General features: G+C 47.3%; 1 protein-coding gene across 1 annotated transcript in view; it reads left to right on the top strand.

The window, feature by feature from the left end:
• The first annotated feature begins 4,225 nt into the window (after nt 1-4,225).
• The window catches only part of TSPEAR (thrombospondin type laminin G domain and EAR repeats), a 90,638-nt gene continuing 82,428 nt past the window's right edge, over nt 4,226-12,435 (top strand). The window contains exon 1 of the mRNA XM_014604568.3: nt 4,226-4,402. The gene's annotated coding sequence lies outside the window, so the exon portion shown is untranslated. The remainder of the gene's footprint in view (nt 4,403-12,435) is intronic.

The raw sequence follows: 12,435 nt of genomic DNA, 5'->3' as shown, positions 1-12,435 counted from the left end.
GTTAACTAGCATTCCTCTGCTGCCAAACCTCTGAGCCTTGCTGGGTACAGGGCCCAATATGCTCTTGGGATCCAGCCCACAGACCAACCTTGTGCCACTCATTCAGCCCTTCAGGGCCAAAAGGTTGGGCACCAGCACACCACTGCTCTAGTCTGACCTCCTACTTATCCCAGGTCAGAGAATTTCACCCAGATATTCCCAAGCTGAATCCAATGACTCAAAAATAATGAAGGTGAAGTGGGATATTCCCTCCTCTCTGTTGATTCCAGTGCCCAGTCACCTTTTATTCGAAATTGGTGCCTTATTTCTCATTTGAATGTTTCTGGTGTTCATTTTCAGCCCCTGGATCTTATCTAGCTTTTCTCTGCTCAATGAAAGAGCCCTTTAGTTCCGTGTTCTCTCCTCATGAAGGTATTTAGACATTGTGATGAAATGGCTTCTTTCTCTGCAGCAGCTTTTTCTCCACAGCTGCTTCCTCCACAGCAGGAAGAAGGACATAGTCACGCTGTCCATCACATGGCTGGACAAAGGCCCTAGGGAGAAAGATGGAGTTGTGTACACTCTTGGAAGGCAGCATTTTTTACTGTGGGGCATGAACATGAACCACAGCTTATTTGATAAGAAAATCCAATGACTTTGGGAGCACGCACCGCTACCACTGACTTAATCTGTTTTCTCCCTGTGGAAGAAAAGTGTAGGCAAGTGGTCAAGTGCCACGATTGCCAGTGATCTTGACCCCCTGCATTCATGTGATCTATAACCCATTGCACAAATCTGCCTCTGCAAAAGCATGGCAATGAAAAGGGGATACCCAGAAATTCACGGAACAACCAAGAGACAGAAGATGGCCAGGTGATGCACCAAGAAGAGCTTTAGCACATGACTTAGTTTCATAGCTTCTAGGGTTGGAAGGGACCTGAACAAATCATCAAGTCTGACCCCCTGCCCTGGGCAGGAACAAGTGCAGGAATCATAGTACCCCGGCCAGATATCTATCTAACCTCTTCTTGAAGACCCCCAAGATAGGGGAGAGCACCACCTCCCTTGGGAGCCCATTCCAGAGCCTGGCAGCCCTAACCGTAAAGTAATGTCATCCGATATCAAGCCTGAACCTGCGCTCAATCAATTTGTGGCCGTTATTCCTTGTTATCCCAGGTGGTTCCTGGGGGAACAGAGCCTCACCTATTTTCTGTTGGTTCCCCCCGGGGAGTTTATAGACGACCACTGGATCCCCTCTCAGTCTTCTCTTGTGGAAGCTGAATAGATTCAGGCCCTTTAGTCTATCTTCGTAGGGCCTGCCCTGCTGCCCCTTGATCATGCCAGTGGCCCTCCTCTGGACCCTCTCAAGGTTAGCCACATCCCTCTTGAAGTGCGGTGCCCAGAACTGGACATAGTACTCCAACTGTGGCCTGACCAGCACCACATAGAGGGGAAGGATAACCTCCCTGGACTTGCTTGTGATGCATCTGTAGATGCATGACAAGATGCGGTTAGCCTTACTGACCGCTTCCTCGCATTGGTGGCTCGTGTCCATCTTGGAGTCAACAATGACTCCAAGATCCCTTCCAGCCACAGTGTTGTTGAGAAGGGTGTTCCCCAGCCTGTAGGTGTGTTGCTGGTTTGTTCTCCCTAGATGCAGCACCTTGCACTTGTCTGCATTGAATTCCATCCTATTCTCATCTGCCCACCTCTAACCTGTCTAGATCTAGCTGGATGCTGTCCCTCCCCTCCAGTGTGCCCACTTCTCCCCACATCTCTGTGTCATCAGCAAATTTGGACAGTGTGCTTTCCACGCCCACCTCCAAGTCGCTGATAAAGATGTTGAATAGCACAGACCCAAGGACCAAGCCCTGTGGAACTCCACTGCCGACATCCCTCCAGGTCAAAAATGACCTGTCCACCACCACTCTCTGGGTGCAACCATCGAGCCAATTTGCCACCCCTCTGACTGTGTAGGCATCAGTGCCACAGTCGCCTAGTTTTTTATGAGGATGGGGTGAGAAACAGTGTCAAAGGCCTTCGTGAAGTCCAGGTAGACAACATCCACCTTAATGCCCGCATCCAAAGACTTTGTGACCTGGTCGTAAAAGGAAACAAGGTTAGTCAGGCAGGATCTGCCCACAATGAACCTGTGTTGGTCGCCCCTGAGCATTACCTCCCATGCTGGGCCCCTGCAGATGAGTTCCTTGATAATTTTCTCAAAGGTCTTCCCAAGGACCGAGGTGAGACTAGCTGGCCTATAGTTACCCAGGCCCTCCTTTCTCCCTTTCTTGTAAATGGGGACCACGTTGGCCCTTTTCCAGTCCTCTGGGACCTGGCCAGAGCACCATGATCACTCATACAGCCGTGCCAGGGGCCCTGCTATGACCCCTGCCAATTCCATCAGTACCCTCGGGTGAAGAGCATCCGGACCTGCTGATTTATACACGTCCAGCCCCTCCAAGAGTTCCCTAACTAGATCATCCCTGACCCTAGGCGTGGCGTCATGTGCCCTGAGCCTGTCCATAATCCTGGTGCAGGACTTGTCCCGGTCCCTGCTCAGAAATATGGAGGCAAAAACTTGTTGAAGAGATCAGCTTTTTCCTTTGCTGCAATCACCAGATTGCCAAGCCTGTCCTGTAGGGGCCCCACATTACCTGGTGCCCTCTTCTTACTCCCTATGTATTTGAAAAAGGACTTTTTGTTATCCTTAATTCTGGTTGCCAGCCCTAGTTCCATCTCTGCCTTGGCCTTTCTCACCAGCTACCTGCAATCACGAGCAACAGAGGTGTAATGCTCCTTGGTAATTGCCCTTGCTTCCACTGATTGTATGCCACCTTTTTTGCCCTCAGGCCCTCCTGGATGCCTTTACTGGGCTTTTTAGCACTCTTGCCCCCCTTTGGTTTGCGTTAGGACTGACTCCCTCTGAGCTCGGAGGATCGTCCCCGTAAGGAACAACCACCTGTCCTGGACTCCCATCTCACTGAAGCTCCAAGTCCCCAGTGTCTCTCTTAGTAATCTCCTTAGCTCATTGAAGTTGGCCCTCCTGAAGTCAAGGACTTTGGCCTTACTGCTTGCTTTCACCACCCTGTGCCAGATAGTAAATTCCAGCAGACGGTGGTCACTAATGCCAAGGCAGTTGAGCACCTGCTCGATCCCTCACCAGATCATTGCCTGTGGCAAAGACCAAGTCCAGCAAGGCATTTCCTCTGGTGGGATTATGTACCTCCTGGGTTAGGTGGAAGGACTTCCCAAAGGACATGCTGAAATTCAGTGGAGAGCTCTGAAAAGAGACATGGGCTCACACAGATGACAGGAAGTAATTCTGCAGTACCATATGGAGCGAAGCTAGGTTAAGCAGAACCCCTCACTGATTTCCACCTTATGATACGGCTCTGGGAACACACCAATAAGCCCATGTATTTGGACGGAAGGAGGGCAGGACAGCATCTTGGAAACGAACTCCTTCAGAGAGGCATAAGCTTTCGTAGGCAGCATCCTACTTTGTCAGATGCCACAAGTGGACTTGCAGAGGGCAGGGGTACCTGCAAGTCCATTCATAGCATCTGACAAAGTAGGCTGGCACCTGCGAAAGTTAATGCCTCTCTGAAGGAGTTGGTCTGTAAGGTGCCACCCTACCCCGCCTTCTGCCTCACTTCAGGCTAATACGGGTGCATTGCTGGGAGAGGTGTTTGTAGGGGCCAAGCCATGCCCTGCAAGTAAGTGGTTAACCTTCATTGAGTGGGAGGCAATTTGCTTGCATTGTTCAAATTCTCTTGACGTTAATGCCCATATTTTGGGGAGCTGAGCACTGTAATTCATAGCAGAGCTCCCTCCTTCCAGAAGCAAAACCCTACAGGCTCAAACCCTGTTTCCCTCCTGCAAAGCAAACTCTGCAATTATGAACATAAAGCTGCTGGAGCAGCCTCCCAGTTACTTCTTAAAGCCCTGACTTCAAAGGGTTTGAAAGGGGGAAGGAGGCAGCTCTGTGCTACACACTGCCACAGCCCACTGAGAAAGGGGTGTAATTAGAGCTGGGTGCAGGGTGTGATCAAGAGATAGCTCCTCATCCTTGGGCACAGCCCGCTGCCTATTTATCTCCTGCTCTCTGTGAGCAGAGGCCTCTATTTACCAATGTGAAGCCCCATTAGGAACAAAGGCCATGTTCTGTTTGATGTGAATTAAATGCACTCTATAAAAGGAAAGAAAAATGCCAGCTTCCCCTCAGATAACCCTGCTCTTTTCTTCTTCCTCTGCTCTTTGATATTTAGACTGTTTGAGCTCTTCCCCTTTTGTACTGAGACAACTCCTGTACTTCTTGCAGGGACAGCAAATGTGGTCTGGTATCACCATAATGACTGATTAATCAGAAGTTTCCCTCACTCCTCTAGGCTATGCAGCAAGAAGCTGGATTCATGAGCAGGTGAGAGCAAATGATTTACTTGCTGAAATGTCTGGACAAATAAATGTTCTTCTCCTTTTTTCTTCATTTATTATTTGCTGACTTGGGAATTTTAACTCCAAATACCTCCAGAGACGGAGTTGTTACTGTCTGTGCCAAATGGGTGCAGTCTATATGACTTCGCACGACATTTATTGAATGTGCACCTAGCCAAAAGACTGGCCTATCCCATGGTTTATGTCATGCTCATTTCCTGGGCATAACAAAGTGATATACAGCTACCTGTAAGGATCAGGAAAAGTTAGGAAGGTTCTGTTTCTTTGTTAAAATTGTGCTAATAAAAACAATCCATTTCCTCATCCAAATCCCTTCATGTGAGAAGAGTCTATAACACAGGTTTCCCGCTTCCACAGTGGGGAGGCCTGATAGCAAGCTATGCCAGTAGTACTTCACTGCTAACGATCAGAGCTTTCTGTTCTTTTTAACCCAGGAAACAATCCCATCCCTAACCTGCCTCTACAGTGCTTTCCACTAAGCAACCCTCAATGCACTCAAAATCCCACTGGATTCCTTACACCTGTTTCCTCCAGATTGCTGGCTTGAGGATTGGTTGAATTTGGCTTGCACTGGACTCCATGCCTTATGCCAGCAGCAGGTTTTTTTCTTAAGAGACTGTTTGCCAATTAAGGTGCAAAAATGAAATGAACTGGGACAGCTGTGACCAGTAGATCTGGGTGTCATGAACTAATTTGAGTGAGTGTAAGGGTAATTGCCAGATCCTATTGTCAGAGGTATAACTGGGCAGTACTGAACTCAGGATGGTGGTGGTGCCAGGTGCTGGGGATTTCACCTCCTTTTTTTTTTTTTGCTGTTGACAAAAAACCCCCCACTGATTTTTTTTATGGCAAAAAATGCGGTGAGGGCAGCAAACCTCTGACAACTGCCCCTACACAGTGGACTACTGCCCCCTCCTCCCTCCCCAGAGAATTAAGGAGATGGGGAGCACCTTACCCTCCTACCTCTGTGATGGCACCCCTACTCCTGTCTACCCGTTGTTATGCTACTGCCTGTTGTATCCCATGAGATTTTCTAAAGTTGAAAATATCAAAAGCACCTGAGTGCAAGGCATGCTACAGACAGGTAACCAAAAAGACAATGCCTGCTACTGTTCCTATTTCTCCCATAGCTATAGGTATATTGGTGCTGCCTGCCTCGATGATTCCAAGATTGCCCTGCCTGTTCACTCACACTCCTCAAGCACTGTGTACTTAAAAAAATGTTGTGTGGACCCCATTAAAATAGTGTGGGGCACACCCAAGACCAAGAGCCCGAGTGCGCTAAAATGTGACAACGTGACTTCTTTTCTGTAAGAAGTGGTCAGGGCTTGTTTCTTGGTAGTAGCCTCAGGATTGCCATGGAAGTGCGAGAGACCCTCTTTGTCTGTCTGTGCTGTATGTCTAGGGCTGTCATCACCATCATATCTGAGTGCCTCAGGAGTATTTAATTTTGAGGCAGGGACTGACTTTTTGTTCTAGGCTTGCAAAACAAGATGCAAGCACAGTGGGGTCCATTCCTAGGGCTCCTCCTATTAAATTATGATTTAATAAATAATAACAGACAGGACCGCCCAGGGGAGGGGGCAAATTGGGGAGGCTGCCCTGGGCCTCATGCTTTGGGGATCCCCCTGGAGCCAGGTGGAGCAACTCTGTGCTGCCACCGGCTTCATGTCTGGCTACTTGGCACCCCGCCACCCCTCCCGTCCTGCTGCCGAATCCCCTGCTTCTGGCTGCTTGGCACCACCCCTCACTGCTGAATCTGCTGCCGGCTTCCTCACATCCAGGGGCAGGGCCCTGCACAGGCTGATTTGCCCCCGGCCCCACACCTTGTTTAGATCACCTCTGATAACAGATACCCAATTATTACTATCAACAGCAATTTAAAGTCATGATTGTAGTTTCCTTCTTTTTTCTTTTTCCCAGCACGTAGATGGAGAAATAGCTGGATTAGTTTACATTGTTGGCAGGAAGAGGTGTGATTGAGTCCATGGGGGTGTGCATGTGCAGGGTGTATATACATAAAGCTAAAGAGGTCAGATTAAGATAGAGATAAGACTGGAATTTAGCACTGAAAAGCATGCACTTAGGCTAGGTACAGACATTCAAAAAGTCCAAGGCGGAATCGATCGAAGTTGTTTGTAAGCCGTGTAGTTTAGATCAGTAGTGAACAGAATGCATGTTCGCCCTCTGTTGGGAGGAGCAAATCTTAGACAGGGTTCTACAATTTTTAAACCAGTTTGTGAGTCGAACTTCTGTTCTGTTACGAATATAGACTGGTTTCTGATCGCTTATACTGGTAAAAATGTAAAGTGTGTACCTGGCCATGGTGATCATTCTTGTTTCTCACAGAAATGAGTTTCACCTCTCCTGAATCTCGCTGTTAGCTGACCCAGTGTGAGGAATGTTTTAGTGGCGAATCCTACCCGCTGCATCAAGGCAGTTGCAGAGAAATTACCATCGACAGTCTAATTCAAATGTTCCACTTCCTGTCTCCGTGTTTATTAACTTCTAAATGCAAAAGCTTCCAAGTCCAGTGGGTTTCACTTAACAATTGGCCTATTTCTGAAAAACAGAGTTATTAAAACAGCACATTGCTTCCTCACCAAAGCAAACGAGAAACACAAGCAGAGCAAAGACATTTCAGGAACCCTGATACTACAAAGCCTTAGTGGTTGCTAACAAGAATAGTATTCATAAAAGGGTTTATTCTATGTGATCTTTAAAATTTGGAGTCATGGGAAAGGAATTAAACATTCCAGTTATTTCATTTTGGGGGAGTATTGTGAATTCATCCTCTCTTTTAATTAAAGTTGTGTTGGATAGTGGCTTGGTTGGAGGATTTTTGCCAAAACACTTTTTCTTTAGCATATGCTGAATCACCCAAAGATTCCTTTGGTCCAGAAAGGAATTTTTAGTTAAAACACCCATAGAGAAACAAGGTAGCCCAGCATTCATCCGAGGTGAGGTTGTGCCAGTTTCAAACCCCTGCTTGGACTGGTTGAGAGGAGAGCTTGAGCTTGTCTTTCCCATGGCCAAGGTGGATGCTGTAGTCACAAAGGTCTCTCACTCTTCCTCGTACATCAAGTCTGAAAGGTCTAGTTCTCATTCTGAGGAAGAATGGAAAATACATTTTGGAGCCTTAAGGATCTCTTTTCCCCCATTTTTGGTTCCTGGCCCAGCCTATTGCTAACTGGCAAGGACCCCAGGAGCACTGCTCCTGTGTAAGATGGGTCATTAGGAGCACATCCTACTGATTGCCTGACCCAGAATCATGAGGGAACACTTCCCAGAGGGCTATAGCATCCATGGTCTCTACCCCACCTGCATCCTAGATCTGTTGTGAGAACAAATGGCTGCACGTGACCAATTCTGTTACTGGATTTCTCAGTGGGAACTCATGCTTATTTGTACCTTTCTGGCAGTGTACCAGGGCCTTGAATGTAATCTACAGCACCAAGATGACCCTTGTGAATCCCATGTACCTATTTCTCTCCCTTCACTGTATAAGGGATTGTGGCGCCCAACTCAGGTGTGTAAATCCCACTCCCAGAGCCAGTTACCTAAAAGTTGCATGTGGTAATATTGACCATCGCCACACTCTGTCCCTTTGGGAACCCTCTGTTGCAGTTCTCTCTCTCTCTCTAAAATGGGCATAATAGCACTTCCCACTTCATACGGTAAAGTATGTAGAGTGCTCAGGTACTGTGGTAATTAGGATATCTGGGTATAGGAGACAAGACTATCAGGAAGGGGTCTTTCCTCTTATTTCTTCGGCCCGGAGCTGTGCTAATGAGCCCCATGACTCTTTTGGACTCCGACAGGAACAACACCCCTGGGGAAGTCAAAATAGCATGGGCGAGATGCAGCTTGCCATTATGTATTCTTTTCTTTTTTTTAAATGACTCCTGCACTTCCATGTCTAATTAAGAATAATGGCCTGTTCAGGACTTCACACTAACATCTGTACTGTCAGAGCACCAGGGAACTGCCAGTATCACAGAGCAAATTGCTCATTTACATGTAAATAGAGATATTTCCAAGAGGGCCTTAAATGCCCTCTGGCCAAAGAGAACTGCTGCAAACCCAGCTCCTTTTTACCTAGTAGTTTGGGGAAAATGTTTGCATGGACAGAGAATTAAGGAAAATACCCTGATGTGAGTAGGGTGGACAGGCTATACATAAACACTTAATGTCCTACAGCTTGAAGGCAAAGATCCTATTTGCACTGTACACAAGTTAGTAAATAGCAACTGTTTGAAATTTGAATTTTCTTGGGTTATTCATTTCCTTCCATCTAACTGAGACTGTCAGACAAATTCTGACTTGCTGTCAGTAGATGCAAATTCACTTATTCCAGGGGAACTTCAGCTGTTTATACCAGGTCTGACTTTAGTTCAATAGGCATATAGTAGGAAAAAAAAAGTTGTAATTTCTGTAGCTTCAGAAGAGTGGATGCTCTGTGACTGAATATTCCTCTATGCTCTCATATGGCCTTTGACAAACTCTTCTGATTGAAAGCACGTTGGCCTCTTATCAAGTCAGAGTATTTTACATGGTGGAACAACTCTCCACTCCTTTCTGGTGCCAGAGGTGGGCCGGGGGGGGGGGATATTTCTTTTACTAGAACTGATGACTCAATTGCCTTCTCCTGCAGCCATTTTTAACAGGGAGATGACCAATAGTTTGCACACACTGCAGATTCTGTGTCTCATTATTAAAAAAAAAATTTCCATGGTTTTTAGCCTGGTTTCATGATTTATGGGAGCTTGACTTATAATTTTTGACCCCTGAGGGTGTCAGTACTCTTGAGCCCACAGGCAAATTTCACCTCTCACTTAGCTCATAGCAGGGCTCAGGTGGCATCTAGTATTTTCTGGATGCCTGGGTGGCCAGATTTGTTATCTGTATGGTCATCTAAGTCCCCAAAAAATCTATGGTCAATGGAAAAGCAGCAGTTCAGGATGGCCTCCCCTGTACTAACCTTAAGAGTACTGACATCTTGTAGTGCAAGTGGCCCTTGTATTCAGTCATTTCCTACCCAGAACAAAGCACTGAGTGGTTAGCTGTTGAGATTTCGACAGGCTACAACCTGCAGATGTTTCAGATGGGGAACCCCTTATGGACAGAGGCTGGTCTTCTACGTCGAAAGCACTAACCTCTAGCTGTTTCCAGTCAGGAGCCAACAAGTGCATGTCTATAGCATGGCAGTGGTGGTGTGCCCAAGCCAGATGTTTCCAATGATGCCCTGACCCCTGCTCCATCTTGCAGATTCCAAATTTTCCATTGCAGCTTGAGCCCCCGTGCAGAAACCTGGGAAAATGCATTTCCCCTAAGTGATCCTGAACGAACACACTTCCCTTCTCTGAAGTGACAGTAAAGGACAAAATGATTTATTAATGGGGGAAAGGGAGACATGCTCAGCTGGTCAGTAGGAGCTGAACCCGAAACCTCACCCCCTTGTGGGGTCACTGCTGCCCCTGCTCCTCACTATCACCTGAGGTGGCTGTTCCACTGCCTCCACTGGTCACTTCTGGGCAAGCCTGTTCCTGGTTATCACCAGAGCCTGGCTGCTGTTCCTCCTCCTGTTGCTTGTACAGCCCGGCTCCTTCATACCCCAAGATGCCCCCACCCCCAGACTCAAGGATCCCAGCTCTTTTAGGAACTGGTAGGGAACAGGTTGTAGTAAGAACCCACTACAGGGACTGTGCTCACAAGCCGTGCAGAAGCTTCAGCTCCTTTTAGAAACTGGTAGACAACCCATCCTGGCCTGAGCCTTTCACGCAGGCTTGTGCCCCCAAGGACTTTGTGCCCACAGGTGCTTTTTCCCTGCAAGTTTGAAAGCAGACTGTGGTGCCATCCAAGAGCAACTTCTGTTTGAAGTCTCCCTCAGTCTCTCCTTCCTGCTGGGTTTGAGGGTCACTTCACTGCAAACCTCCACATAGGCTTTTTGTGGGTGTTGATCCCGCCCAGAAACCTTTGCCCAATTTTCTTTTACAGCTAGTTTGTCAAAGGTAAGGCCCACTTAAAGCCAGGTGCAGCCATGGAGCCATGTTGGCTTTCGTGGGGTGCTTCTGGAGGAGAGGAGAATTCAGGGCTGGGGCCCACTGCTGAAATCCAAGCTACAGGACCCCACTGGGGATGTGTTTAGGCAGTGGTGGGGTGAGCAGCAGTTGTGTTAACTTCATGGCTCCCAGATCCTGCCACTGCTGATGCTCTCCCCATCACCAGATGTGGATCCAGATCTGACCTGCAAGGAGCCCCACCATCCAGATCTTGCCCTGGTGGCTAAGTGAATTTGATACCCTGCCTTACAGCATTTGTACCCGTACAGCTTTACAGGTTTGGAAGTGAGGGCTGGTGACCACAAAGACTGGGTTTACTTGGTGCTTTACATTGACACATTTTGCCTCAACACAGCTAGAACAGGCACCAGTAGCTGCCAACTATGATGGGAAAAATGATGCAGGTAAGGGACACACAAGTTTTGCCCTGCAGGACATAGATACCATAAGCAGGGTTGCGTGGGCATACCTCCAAACCTCGTGTTAAAGATCTAACCCAAGGTCATCTGCTTACTGACACCCTGGCTTTTCAGCCAGACCTTTTCTTATTGCATTTCCTTGCTTGGAGCCCTTGGGTTTGCTTCTGAAACCCAAGAATTGCATATGAAACCCAAAAACTCAAGCCCTTGGGTTTGCATATGAATTTACTTGCAGTTCATGGCAGGTGGAAGCTTTTTGCGAGTGTCACATTTCTCCCTCTCTTGTCACTGATTGTATTCAGTTCTCTGTAAGCCCACAACATCTTTATGCCATATGTCAGGGGTGGGCAATTATTTTGGGCAGAGGGCCACTTACTGAGTTTTGGCAAGTCATCGAGGGCCACATGACAGGCAGCCCAGGGCAGATGCATATTAATTTTTAAATTTTTTAGGGGCCCCGCGGACCGGATAGAATGGCCTGGCGGGCCGCATCTGGCCCCCAGGCCGCATTTTGCCCACCCCTGCCATTTGTGAATGCCTGTGGGGGCAGTCAGCTTCCAGGAGATGGGCCAAGGACATGTAGGGACAGCTAAGACTCCTTCATACAGTCAGCGTGAAACAGGGAAGTGAAGCTTTACACTCTTGGGTTTGACCTCAGGATCTCCAATTCAAAACTCAAAAGAGGTCTAAATCATTGAATATATCTTCCAAGTTATCTCCACAGAAAGCTGCCAACTTGTGATATTTGGGGAATCTGGTGAAGCAGTGCTCCACGTGGTGTCTGGGACCTTCTGGGTATCAGTGTCAGTTCGCCAACTCTGTCTTCAGCTGTGGGGTTTGTTTGCCTTCTCTGCTGTTTTTGCCTCCCTGCTAAACTGAAACTCAGAGGAGCTGAGAGGAGAAATTCTTTCAGGGCTAGCAAGTCACTGAACTTAGAAGATTGCCCATTCCAATGCGGCAACCTTGAACCAAGAGATGGTTACTGCCATTGGAAACCAATTGACAGCTGAACTCCTGGGGAGAGTAAGCAATTGTTACCTGGTGGAGGACTCTGATCACCAGGGATTCTGGTTTTCTCTGATTTTAAACAACCCCAATTTTCAGTTTTAAAAAAGTAACCCCAAATCCACACTTTTCCATGGTTAAATTGAAACACCACTAATACATAGATGCGTTTCATTTTAATCATGGAAAAATGTGGATTTTGGGTTACTTTTTTCAAATCTGAAAATTGGGGATTTTTTAAGAACCAGACAAAGCCAGACTCCCTGTTGATTGCTTGGTGAGGCTTATTGGGAGTTCCCTGACAAAAGGAATAGCAGATTACAAAAAAAGATGGTCTCTTATCAACTTTGTATGTGAGAAGGAAAGGCAGGAAGGAAACTTGTCTGCAAAGAGAGAGTGAGAGGTAGCTTCTTTTCTGGACTCTGGAAAAATCTATAAGCAGAAGGATGGAGGTAAAGACAACTTCCTTAGAGGTTTTTAACTTAATCTCAGTGAATGCTCCTGAGAGGAAA

Source organism: Alligator mississippiensis, chromosome 7, assembly GCF_030867095.1.
Source record: "Alligator mississippiensis isolate rAllMis1 chromosome 7, rAllMis1, whole genome shotgun sequence".
Classification (NCBI taxonomy): Eukaryota; Metazoa; Chordata; order Crocodylia; family Alligatoridae; genus Alligator; species Alligator mississippiensis.
The sequence above is the reverse complement of the archived record's forward strand: the minus strand, read 5'-3'. Positions and strand labels throughout refer to the sequence as shown.